This window comes from Cricetulus griseus, chromosome 3, assembly GCF_003668045.3.
Source record: "Cricetulus griseus strain 17A/GY chromosome 3, alternate assembly CriGri-PICRH-1.0, whole genome shotgun sequence".
Taxonomy (NCBI): domain Eukaryota; kingdom Metazoa; phylum Chordata; class Mammalia; order Rodentia; family Cricetidae; genus Cricetulus; species Cricetulus griseus.
This window is the reverse complement of record NC_048596.1, coordinates 137,123,580-137,137,660: the sequence shown is the minus strand read 5'-3', so window position 1 is coordinate 137,137,660 and position 14,081 is coordinate 137,123,580. Positions and strand designations below refer to the sequence as shown.

The following is a 14,081-nucleotide window of genomic DNA, read 5'->3' as shown; positions in this document are numbered from 1 at the left end:
TACATTAAAATAACGACATTCAAATAAATATAACTTATTTATAATTTTAGCTACAAAAGATGAGGGTAATATGCATATAAATATTTGAGAACTGAATTTAACAACAAATATATACAGATTATGAAAAGAAAACAATGTAATTCCTTCAAGAACACTAAGACACCTGGAAGAACTATGTAATACGATCTTTTTATGAAAAGTGATACTAGATTAAGAAGTGCTCTCTCATTGTTTCTGTATTTATATAATAAAACTGCAAATAATTCCTTAATCTTTGATATAATATAAATTTGTTATATCTTCTTTACATAAATTGCATGCTCATATTTTTTTTCAAATTGACTATTCTTCTCTTTTTTGACAGTAGTGCCTTATGCTGAGACCATATTTTTTAAAAATGATCATTTTGTTGTGGCGGTGGTGATTGTTTGGATTTTGGGTTTGTGGGAGAGGGTTTCTTTGTGTAGCCCTGGCCATCCTGGAAATTGCTGCATTGACCACACTGGCCTCAAACTCAGAGATTCACCTGCCCTAGCCTCTCCCTCCTGAGTTCTGGGATTAAACGGATGTGCCAACACTGCCTGGCTAAAAATAATTCCTTTATATATGTTTCTTAATAGAGTTGTATTGCTTTGGTTTGAGGTAATGACTTTGTACTTGTAATGATCATCCATGCAAATCTCTCAAGTATGGAGATGGCTAGGCAGTTTAATATCATGTGCTAACTTCAATCAGATAGCAGAGACAGTTTTTCAATTCTAAGCTGTGAAAACTCAGTTTCAGTACTTAAACAATATGATTAATTAATATTTTATTCCAGAGCTTTTAAAGCTGGTGGAATATTAGTATAAAGGATCTTAGTGTAATGATACTCATTAATATTAAATATATTCATTCTGAAGTCTCATTGGTGTAAAAAATTGTTAACAAAATAAATTATTCCAAATAATATAAAATAGTAACAAACACATTTTACAAATCATAATAATACCTACAAACATTGTGAATAAAATTGTATAGAGTAAGGAATGATGACCAAAGGGATGAAGACCATACTGGGGAAACCCTCAGAAACAGCTGACCTGAGCAGATGAGAGCTCATGGACCCTGGACTGACAGCTGGGAACTTGCATAAGACTGAACCAAGCCCCGTGTATATGTGTCAGTTGGGGGGCTTGGGTGATCTATGGCAGCTGCTGGCAGTGTAACCAGTATTTATCCCTAGTATATGAATGGGCTTTGGGAGCCCATTCCCTATGAGGGCAGGCCTAGGTCATGCACCAAAGAATATGACAGTCTTTGATGATTCCCCATGGGAGGCCACACCCTCTTGGGGGAGTGGATGCCTGGTAGAATGGGGAGATGGTGGGAAGAATGTTGGAAGAGCACAGAAAGGCACCTGGGATTGGTATGTAAGATAAGATTGGTTTAATTTTAAAAATGCAATGTAAATGTTCTAATTCAATGAATTGAATCTCAGTATTGCAAAGAATCCTAAAATCCCTAAACCCATTAGGTATTAGGACTATTCCCTTCCTATGTTCTTATGGTCAAGCCCACCTAAAATTCATCAAGGAATCCAAAATATGTAACAGGGATACGACAGCAAGACATGAAGAGTAAATATTTGAATTTAATAAGCACTTTCTCTATTCAAAGTGTGTATATTTTATTGTCATATTTTAAAAGTATTTATGGATGGAATAAATATTAAAATTAGGAATTAACTCAATCATAATATTACATGAATTTAATCCTAACACAGGGTGGAAGAAACTCAGGTGGATCTCTGAGAATTTAATGACAATGTGGTATATATGGTTGTTGTCAGACTATCCCAGACTCTATAGTAGGCCCTGTCTTGAAAAGGGAACCATTACATATCATATGCTTGAATGTAGATGTGTGTATATTTGTTCATAAATATGTGCATGCAAGTTATGGGCACAGGCATGTCCACTCCAACTTAATTTTTCAGAGATACAGTCTATCATTAAATCCATACATAACAAATTAATCATAGATGTTATAGCCCATACTGGAATTCTAGATAGACAATTCCATTTTCTCTCTCTCTCTCTCTCTCTCTCTCTCTCTCTCTCTCTCTCTCTCTCTCTCTTCTATGTGGTCAGAAGAAAACTCTGTCTCCTCCACCGCATGTAGATTCTTAACTAAGCCATCTCCTAACTCTTAACTAATTAAATATACAGTCAAATCATCTTATAAACTGATGTACCGGGCAACAGATAAAGAATTTTTCAAAGTTCATTGTGTTAAGATATATTGCAATAAACAGAAGCTAAGCATTTTTGAAATATGAATTAATACTCCAAAATCCTGAGAGCCTACAGGACTCAAATGGTCTAGGGGGAGAGAATATTTGTTTAATACCTTTAACAGACCCATAGAGTAGAGAAAGTATTAATATGAGATATTGTAAAATATTCACTATACACTATGTTAATAGCATCCTGAAGTCTTTTTTGGTATGCTTCATTTATTTTATTAGAATTTCATGTATAAGTACTGTATTACATCACTCCTATCCTTTCCGTCACTTCCAACTCTCCCTGTAACCCCAAATCTCATAAAAACTAATAGCATATTTTTTTTTTCATTTTTTGAAAGGATGAATACCTTGAATATCAATTCCATATCTGAAATAATTAATCCATGCACCACTCACAGGTTTCATATTTAGGAATCCAAATTCAGATCCATGAAAGCTGTCCCACAGAAGCTGATGTGGCCATTTCCCCCTTCAGGTCATGTGGCAATTTGAGGAGTAACTCCATGATGAAGAGAAATTATACAGTATTTTTAGAAAAGTAACAGTTACCTTATATAAGATACTTGGGAATTTAATGAAGAAAACATGCATTAAAACATTGCATATATATATATATATATATATATATATATATATATATATATATATCCATTACAGAAAATGGCAGACAAATATGATGTAAGATCAAGGGAAAAGAACAATAAGCGAAAATGTCAGGATGGACAGCTCAACACTTACAAACACTGCCTGGTCTTCTAGAATACACTACTTTGATTTCTAGGAACTACACATTACCTCACAAATGTCTGTAACTCCAAGGCAGGAAATCCTACAACATTTTCTGACCATTAAAAGAAACAAGACAAGCAGGCATTCAAAGACATTTATGGGAGAAAAGTAATCACACACATAAAGTTAAATCAATAATGAATAAAGGAATAAAAAAAATGTCTTCCAAATACAATGTTAAATCAAAGCAAAAAAAAAAAGAGAAACAAAATTAAACAATTAAGAGTCACATTCTTTCAGGATTAAAATAACAGTATTGATAAGTTCTACTATACACATAGAATATAATTTTTAAAAGATGCTCATTCCCTCCATATTATTATTTAATTTTGTTTCAAAGAAACTGTCAGGTTTATTAGATGAGGAAATAACATAAAGAATCATGTATTTAGTATAGTCCCTTGATATGATAAACAAATAATTATACCTTTGGGAAAATAACATAACCTGTGGGTATATAAATAGTAAGGAACCCACAAAATTCTTTCTAAAAATAAAACAAAAGATTATGGCAATTCTGCAACTCATAAGATCAAATAATTATTAAGTTGTGTTTCAGAAAAAAAACAATATTCAAAATGTTAACTCAAAAATATATTGAAAAATGTAAACCATACCTGAGCATATATGGACATAAGCTCTGGTGATCACTGGTCACAGGAGTCTGCATCAAAAGGATCATATGAGTGTAAAATTTCAACCTTACCTGACCTACAGCTAAAGCACAAGAAGTGAATAAACCTAAATATAATCCCTATTAACTGCAATTTTAAACTTCATTGACCACTGGTAAGGAAATTTTCTTCACGTATATACAGGTATACTTTCCTCCTGTGTGTCTTTTCCTGGAATGACATATGTAAAGGTCAGTTTTACCCAGAAAGGACATGGATTAAAAGCCAAATATTAATAACTTCCTGTAAAATACAATTATTTAATGATGTTACATACAGAACCATGAGTAAGCATGTGTGGTGCAAAAACAGATGTATTGCCCAAAGCCCACAGGAGTGTGGGAGAAAATTCTGAAATGCATACCTACAGCTCCATAAAAAATGTAAAGGCAATTCCACTACAGACTATGTTTCTCACTCAGAGGTAATTTATGAAACTAGAAATTTGCTGAGTTGGCTGATTCGCCAAAGGGATTTGTGTTTCTCAGTTCTATGAACAACCTTCCTCTCGACAGTTTAGACATAACAGTTACCTAATAGTTCTGCATACAAAGAAACTATTCTACCAACTGAAATAGAGGGCTGAATTATGTTATGCATAATTTTGTTTTGTGATTGAGGGATGTAAATATAGTTTCAGAATTGGGCTTAGGAAGTGGTAGTAAAGGCTATGTAAAGACATCTTTTGAGAACTGGAAAATATAGTGAAATAATCTGTATCTTTACCTAAATTACACTCTGAACATATCAAAACTATGCCATTTGCATGAATTCTAGAGTCTTCACTTTTTGTGTAATAAAAAACAGCCACTGGTCAAGTAAGATATTAAACTTGCTTGAGACTTGCATAAGCCAACTTTTCAGTGTTTATTTCATGTGCATATATTCTTCTGCATCATGTAAGTCTGTGGCTTTTGTGCATAGAAGGTTTAAGGGGGAATCAGATACAGTAGTACCAGAAATGGAGACAGCAGTTTGCTGTAGTTGGGGTATGAGGATTAATACTGTGGATATGTGGAAAAGGAAGAAATGTTCTTAATTGCTGAGAAAACTTACCACTGAACCACATATATTTCTCAGCAATTTTTATATATTTGTGCTATAATATGTATTTATAGATATAAATAGAGACCATTATTTACAATTAAAATAGAAGAACTTTTAAAATTGCAATTCAGATTTTTTTTAGTTTTCCTTTATGTCCAACTCTGGGAAAATTGTGCTGTTCACTTATCTATCATTTTCTGCGCACTGACATCATCTGTGCTGATAGACTGCTTTAATGGTGAAGAATTTCATTTCTAATCTATGACAGCCCCTATAAATGCCATGATATTGATGTTCTGTCTTAAAGGGAATTATAAACAGAATTTCAACAAGCATGTGTTAGAATATTTAATTATAGTCACATTGCTATAGCTTTTTTGCTAAAATATAATCTCTATTGATACGAAAATATAGTTTCATTAATGAAACAAAACATTTTTCTCTTTTTTTAGCTAATTTTACCTGTAAAACTGTGAAGTTCTGGTTATAGAATTGTCCAGATTAATAAAACCTTTCAAATAATATTTCTGTAAGTAAGAAAATTGATTTGTTCTCTATCTAATGATTGGTGCCTCAAAAATTTCAGATTATCACAGACAACTGTTGGAATGACATAATGAATTACTGTTATTTTATGTTGAGTGAGCATCCATTTGAATGTGGGGTTCACAATTAAAATGGAGGAAAAAAACATTCAACCTTGACTATTTCCATGTCCATGCCTTCTGCAAATTCTTCCAAGAAGTTCATTCAGCTATTGAGGTTATTCAGCTGTCACATCATGATAAGCTACCTAGGAAATGATGAAATAAAACATTTGAGTTATTACTTTTAACATATACTTCCATGAAATGATATACATCTAGCAAAATGTTTTTATAATGGGAACTACTGGAAGCTTCTTTTTTATTCAAGACCATATACAAAAAGAAGGGCCAAACAATCTCAGCAAACACTTTAGCGCTCAGCTCTTGCACACATACTTTCTCCATGCTTTTCATGTCTCTGTGTCATGTATTATTTGCCTGGTGCTGTGATGAAAAACCCTGACCAATAACAATTTGAGTGGTGTAGATTGAATCTTCTTACAACTTACAGTTCATCATCAAGGGAATTCATGGTTAAAGATTAAGCCAGTTACCTGAATCCCAGGATTGAAGCAGAAACCATGACATAACCCCGTATCTCACTGTCTTTTAAGACCCATGAAAACCTGTCCATGGGTAGCATTATGCACATAGGAATGGCCCTTACATATCAATAATCAATCAAGAATTTTACCACAGCCAAGTCCAGAGGATAATCTGAACAAGGCATTTTGCTAATTGAGATACCCTCTTACAAGTTGACTATAGTTTCCATTAAGTTGACATAAACTAAGCAGCATGATCTCATCTTTCTTATTCCCTTTTCCTCCTTCTTTTTTTCTATTTACACCCCTGTATCCTCGTATATGCCACATTTCCCCTCCTACATCTACACACTTTCTCTCTCTCATACACACAGATTGCACATACATATAAATAAATCATTATAACTCTTTCCTTGTTCATCTTCTATCACATATTTATCCCAGCACCCTGTTTGCTGCTACCATGACTCATCTTTATCTGTATTTCATTGATGAAGTTCTAAAGATGATACATCTTTGTTCAGCTGCTCTTCTGCTGCCTACATGATCAAAATTCTAACCCTTTGCTCCTCTCTAGGCTGCCTTTGATAAGTAAATATTGGTGATAATAAAATGGAAATCAGTGACAAGAGGACCAGAGGTTTTTAAATTGAAATATTAAACACTATTTAAAAACACCAATAAGGCATTATGGTACACACCAATGGAAAGAAGTATTTCACAAGTGTTACAAATATCTATAAAATTGTGAGTTCCACATGCTTGTTCTTGAAGGGATATTAATAGAGACAAAATTAAAGAGTAAAAAATATCTAGAGAATGCATATAACCTATTCTCAAAAAAACAAAGTACAAAGATATCAAAGGGTTATGTGAAAACCTGCACTAGAATTGAACACTATAAAGACATAGTAATCACACCCATTCCTGCCTCTCACTGATAAATATGAACTATGTGCCAAGGAAGTATCATTCTAAATTTAATAATTAAATATAGAAACATTTTAAATTGAAGGATTTTTTCCAAGACTATCATGATACTCATGGAAACATTGGTCACAAAATTCAATGTATCATTAGCATGGGCTCCAGAACTATTTCGCTATGCCCATTTTTATGCTATCCATCCGTACTTGAACACTTTGAATAGGAGTGAGGTTTGTTATTCCCTAACATACTCGAAGCAAAAAAGTTGTCTCTTCACTGCATTTGCCGGTTGTGTTCTCAGACATTTGACCTGTGAACCAAATTTATACCAAGGTCCATTTAGGCTACTGCTGGGTAACATGACGCTGTCTCAATATGTACCATCAATTTGTATTAATCTAACATGTTTCTCTGAACTCTGGGGGTCAAACCTATCTAAGTAACATCTAGCAGGCTTACTAGGTAGCAGCCAACATATTCTATGTTCTTGGTAATTCTTATTTGGAAACTTAGCACTGGATGCTCTATGCCCATGGCATCACATTAAGAAAAATATAATTCAAGTGTTTTCTTTTAACTCTCCTCATGTATAACTCACTGCCTCCTACACGTCACTGAAAGATTCTAATTCCTTGTTCGCATTTACTTCTTCCTTATTTCTGACTTTCTATATTGTCACAATTTTGTGTAAAATACCTGATATGTGAATTCATGAAGGTTATAAAGTATGATAATACTCATAAATGTAACAAGAAGAAAAGAATGGAATCATATATTTCTTACAGGATTGCACACACTTGTTACAGGGTAGGATCTTCATCTTGTTCCTTTATAGGTGCTGAAATTCCTCCACCTACGTAGAACACATTTGAATTATTAATTTTAGTCATTGTCAAAAACCTGGTGTTTAAATATTTATTCTATGTGTTATATTCTATAGTTTACCTCAGTTCCCATGCTTAATATTCCTATTTACTGACCAGGTTTTTCTAAGATTGCATAACTTGTCCAAACACTTCCTTGATTGTGCTCTTCAGCCTGGATATGGGAAATATAATTATTGAATATTAGTGATCCTGTGTAAAGAAAGAAGTCACAGACAGGGTGAAGTTCAAAAGGAGAGATCTAACACCACATCAGGAGAGGTCATGTAAATTTTGAAAAGTAGTGCTAGTCTCAAAAAAATCACATGTTAGGAGGGGGGGTCTATGAAATAAAATGCAGACATGTTAAAGGGCAATATTTACCATTTTGAAAATAACTATTTATCAATGCTATAAAGAGATCTAGCTATAGAGATAAAAGTAAAAATAAGTAAAGGGAAGGTGTCTAAGTTAGAAATGCATTATTAGGAACAGGAGAGAAGTGATACTTGATTCTACACATCACTATTTCCTATGGAAAGCAAAAATTAAAAAGGTGAATCAGTACAGGAGTTCAGAAAAGAGCAATGTCAGGAAAAGAGAAAAAATGTTTTCTTGTTTTTATTGTCCTGTGAGACTGAGTAGTTGTACCCAGACCTAATGCATCTCACTGATGCTTATGGACAATGTACTGAGCATGCCTGCTTTCTTCAATTCATGTAAATTTCAGTAATTTTAAAGTTACTTGTTACAATGAGACTCAAATAGAGTATTATTCTTCTGACATTTATTTTCTCAATTTCATCATGTGAAAGCAAGCAAATAAGTAATGGACCAATAATTTTCTGCATCTACCTGTATTCTATTGTTAGTGGAATGTTCAGCTTGATTATATCACAGGATATAAAATATGAAAACACACATAAGTGTATATGCTTAGTGCATAATATGGCAATAAATCAAAGCTGTTGTGGAGAAAAAGAATAAGCTACCTCACCATGATTTTAATAATTGTGAAGTGGTTGGTGTTGTTACAAATAAAGCATAAGCTTTAAGATACAGAGATGTCCTAAGATTTGAAAATCCATACCCAAATAGCCTGATGCTTATGATTTTATGGTTGTTACTGGCAGCAGATTACCTAGTATTTATCTCTGAGCTGCTGCAAATTCAAATGTGCTTTCTACAAGACAGTCTCACATATCATTAACTATACAATTATATTTTGACAAGTTCTTCCCTTCTCTCACAACACTATGTAACTGTAGTATTTAGTATCTTTAGCAAGTGCTGAAACACTCTTCACACTCATAATGTGAAATGTAGGAGCCTGCAGTGGAGAAGGGACACATGTATATAGTGAACAAGTGAAAGCTATTATCTGTCATCTGCCAGGCAGTCACAATAAACAGACCCTGTTCCTACTGTATCATGCAAACACCTCTGAAATCATATATCACATTCTTAATGGAGAATACAAGAAAGTAAGGCACAGAAATCCAACTGTACATCAGAATTTTGGTGATAACATAGTGAAGAAACATGTTCATGTCTGTCTTACTTAGATCTCTAAGAAACCAAAGGACTAGCTTCTAGTAGTCAAGGGTTTACTACAAAGGGATAGGACCATCCATCTAATTCTGTCAAGCCAACTCTTATTAAATTCTGGGTTCTGGGCAACTTCAAAGCAAACTTAGTATCATTTATTTTCAGAACATGGAAACAATTTAAGACTACCTCTTAAATTCCATGGGCAAAGAAAGGCATTCTCTGGGTGGTCTGGAACACACCAGGATGGCATCTGCAGGTCCCATGCCTCAGATGGCTCAAAGTGGGGTACAGAACCAAATAGAGAATTGTCAATGGGGTAATTTAAAATGGCTGAAAAATATATAAGAAAGTACTCAGCATCCTTAGCCATCAGGGAAATGCAAATCAAAACTACTTTGAGATATCATCTTATTCCTGTCAGAATGGCTAAAATAAAAAATAAACACCAATGGTAGCTTATGCTGGAGAGGATGTGGATAAAAGGGAACAGTCCTCTACTTCTGGGGGGAGTGCAAAATTGTGCAGCCAATTTGGAAATCAGTATGGTGGTTCCTCAGAAAAATGAGAATCAATCTACCACAACATCCAGCAATTTCACTCTTAGGAATATACCACAACTTGGAAGCAATCTAGATGTCCCTCTACTGAAGAATGGATAGAGACAATGTGCTAAATTTACACAATGGAGTACCATTCAGCAGAAAACAAACAAACAACAACAAAAACAATGGAATATTGAAATTCGAAAGCCAATGGATGGAATTAGATGAAACCATTGTGAGGGAAGTATCCCAGTCACAAAAAGATAAAAATTGTATGAACTCACTCATATATAGATTTTAGACATAGAGCAAAGTTGTACCAGCCTACAATCCACACTGCTAGAGAAGCTAGGAAACAATGATGACCTTAAAAGGGATTTGCATGGTCCCCTGCATAAGGGGAAAGGGAGAGGATCACCTGAGCTAATTGGGGGGAGGGGAGAGGGAGCTAGAGGAAAGAGAACAGGAGAAGAGGACATGACAGAGCAGGAATATTTAGTCAGCGTAAGAAATGAGGAGATCAAGAAAAGAGATATCACACTCCAGGGAGACATTATGGGTTTAAAAAGAACTCTGGCACTAGGGAATTGTCCAGAGATCTATGAGTTTGAACCCCACTAACAATCTAAGCAGTGGATGAGAGGCTATCTTAAATGCCCTTCTCAGATACTGAGATTGATGAGTACATTATATGCCATCCTAGAACCTTCATCCAGTAGCTGTCAGAAACATAGGCAGACACCCAGAAGCAAGCACTGAACTTAAGTCTGGAATCCAGTTGCAGAGGAGGAGGAGTGATGAGCAAGGGGGTCGAGACCAGACAGAAGAAATCCACAGGGACAGGTGACCTGAACAAAAAGTTTCTCATGGACCTAAGACTGATAGCTTGGAAACCAGCACAGGACTGTTCCAGAATCCAAGCAATTATGTCAGTTTGGAGGTCTTGGCAATATATGGGGCTTCTGGTAGTGGATCAGTATTTATCCCTAGTATATGAATGGACTTTGCGAGCCCTCTCTCCATAAAGGAATACTCTTTCCCGCTAGACATATGGGGGGCGTCTAGGCCCTGCTCCAAACAATTTGTCAGACTTTGAAGGGCCCCCTGGGAAGTCCTCAAACACTCTCAAGAGCAGAAAGAGGTTGGGATGGAGCTTTGGTGGACAGGGGAGGAAAGAGGGAGAGGGAACTGGGATTGACCTGTAAATAAAGCTTGGTTGTAATAATTTTTTTTTGAAAAAAAAGAAAAATATTATGTTTTCCATTCTAATCTCAGAATAAATTAAGACTACTTTTGGCTGAAGAAACAGGGTAATACAGAAAGTTTCTATGTGTCTAGACAGCATGGCCCTAAGTGGCTACACTCAGCTATTAATAGCCCTTTTACAAGGATCTGAGTGTGGGGAAAGAAGGGATTGAGAAGCAGAGTAAGTTTACATATTATCAACCTCAAGTTTTTCTGGGGAGAATCTGTACTCTGTTACCCAAATCAGAAATAGTATTCATTCCTTGCAGTCTATTCCTAGGTTTAAGAATCCTGAATTATTCTGTAAAATTCTCCCCATAGCAATAAAATTCATATGTAAGCAGAATCCTATTCCTCTCTGTATTCCTGCTCAATGTGGAAAGTTGGAATTCCAACAGTACCGATCATGGTTTTGGACCCCTTATTCAGAAGGGATCAACAAGAGTATTTGACAAACATTGTGACATCCAAGTCTCTCTCCCTTGTATTCAGGATTTTACTAGATTAAAAAATATTTGAAAAACCTAGATATGGGTAGCCATGTTTGATAACCTGGAGGATACTGGTCAATTTGATAATTTTTTATTTAAATTATGGGGAAGACCAAAAATTGATTCCTGGAAAAAGAAAAAAAATAATGGTACTTTTTTAATATTAGTTAGGAGTGGAATGCCCCAATGTCTATGTGAGCTTCATTTTCTAGATGTTCCATCAGGGCAATATGTCCTTCTCTTTCCTCTCTTGATTTTGTTTAGACATCTTCTGTGCATCTTCTCTTCATTTCCCCCATTAAACTCATCTAGGGTAGAAATCCCCAATGGCAGGAAGATTTAAAATTTTCCTTGTCTATCTCTCTGAAAGTCTCTTTAAATCTGTCAATGCTAGAATACCTAAATCAAACAGGAAAAAAATCAAGTGATGCCTGGATATTCAGGATGAATTAACTAGTTATCAAAAAATAAAGAATTAATATATGAAGTTTAGTAAACATGTATTTCAATAAATAATGCATATAATATATCATATATATATATATATATATATATATATATATATATATATGATTTTGAAACATGTGCTAGACAAAGACAGAATATGGAAAGGAATGTATGTTTCCATAGGTATATGAGTGAAATAGAAGAAAACTTAAAGGGGCTTTTTTGATGAAAAAGTCAAATATATGGGTAATTCAGCATCCTTAGCTATCAGGGAAATGCAAATCAAAACAACTCTGAGATAACTTAGGAAATTACCAATACAGAGCCAGGTAAAAATACAAGAGAATTTAATAGCAAAAACCCTTACTTACAGAGCAACCAAGCCAGCCTGAGGGCAGCAGTCTGTACAACAAGCCAAAAGTGAACCTGAAAACATCCCTCACTCTATTTCATCCTGACCACACCCTCAAAGGCATGGTCAGGCACACCTATAGCCAGGCCCTAAGCAGGCCTGGCTACAGCATCCCCTACAATTCCCCTTTAGATCTAAAAGATGATTAAAACTTAACAGTGTAAAGTATCCAAAAATTAGCAATCATAAAAGTGAAATATAAGAAGATACAACAATCTGCTTATGTCATATCCTAACTATGTCTATTTTAACTAAACCCTAAAGCCATCAGGCATGGTCAGTTACTCCTGTAGCCAGTCCCTAAGCAAGCATGATTACAACATCCCCTACACTGAGATGCCATCTTGCTCCTGTTAGAATGACTAAAACAAAAACACCAATGACAGTTTATGCTGGAGAGGATATGGAGAAAGGGGAACACTTCTCCACTGCTGGTGGGAGTGCCAACTTGTACAGCCACTTTGGAAATCAGGATGACAACTCCTCAAGAAAATGGGAATCAGTCAACCACAAGATCCAGCAATTCCACTCCTTGGCATATACCAAAAATAAGCACATTCATACAACAAGGACATTTGTTCAGCAATGTTCATAGCAGCACTATTTGTAATAGCCAGAAAGTGGAAGCACCCTAGATGCTCCTCTAACGAATAATAGATAGAGAAAATGTGATACATTTACACAATGGAGTACTACTCAGAAGAAGAAAAAAATGGAATTTTGAAATTTGTAGGAAAATGGATGGAACTCTAAGAAACCATTCTGTGTGTGGTAACCCAATCACAAAAAGACAAACATGATATGTACTCACTCATATGTGGAATTTAGACATAGAGTTAAAGGATTACCAGCCTACAGTCCACAATGCCAGAGAAAGTAGTAAACAAGAAGGAACCTAAAAGAGACAAACATTGTCCCCTGGAGAACAATCGCCTAAACAAATTGAAAGCATGGGAAGAGTAGGGAGGGAGCTACAAGAATGAATAGGGAAGAAGAGGACGCATGCAGAGGTCATGAGGGAGCACAAAGGTTGAGTCAGTTGAAGAATAGAAGAAAGGGTATGTGATAGGTATTGTTTTTGTTGGGGGGGCGGTAGGGGAGGAAGGGAGGGCAAAGGGAACTGGGATTGTCATGTAAATCAATCTTGTTTCTAATTCAAATAAAAATGATAAAAAAGTGTAGTTCAAGACTGTGTTGTAGCATTGTATTCGGAAATACTTAAGAATTCCTTCAGTGGTAACTACACTGCTTTTCTATACAACCTACACTTTATATAAGGAAGGAATTCAATTTTACAAAATTTATGTGGAAAACAATAAAAAACAGTGACTTATAACCTCAAGAACCATATTCACAAATGTCTAAACAACATCACAATGTACACATTTATAAATATGTAGCAATACAGTGACTCACAGCTCAAAAAAACATCAACAAAACTTAATTTTACAAAACCATTGTAGAGTCACAGTGAATATCTGAGTAATTATGTTTTATTTGTTATATATAAAACCATATATTACAATCCAGAGTCCTCAAACTTCTGGCATTTGAAAAGCTGTCATCACTTAAGCTTCAATATCATGACAAATACTTAAAAGAGTAGGAGTTTGAGTGTTACAATATCAAACGTAAACATACTTCAAAAGAAAAATACTCACCTTCATATGG

General features: G+C 34.9%; 1 long non-coding RNA gene across 4 annotated transcripts in view; it reads right to left on the bottom strand.

The window, feature by feature from the left end:
• Positions 1-2,942: 2,942 nt before the first annotated feature.
• LOC107979184 overlaps positions 2,943-14,081 on the bottom strand; it is a 29,229-nt gene continuing 18,090 nt past the window's right edge. For 2 of the 4 annotated variants that reach the window (XR_004769185.1, XR_004769184.1), the window contains 3 exons: positions 7,805-7,897; positions 7,643-7,712; positions 2,943-5,593 (listed from right to left, as the gene is read on the bottom strand). This is a non-coding gene — a long non-coding RNA (uncharacterized LOC107979184). The remainder of the gene's footprint in view (positions 5,594-7,642; positions 7,713-7,804; positions 7,898-14,081) is intronic. The other 2 variants (XR_004769186.1, XR_004769187.1) reach the window with 2 other exon arrangements.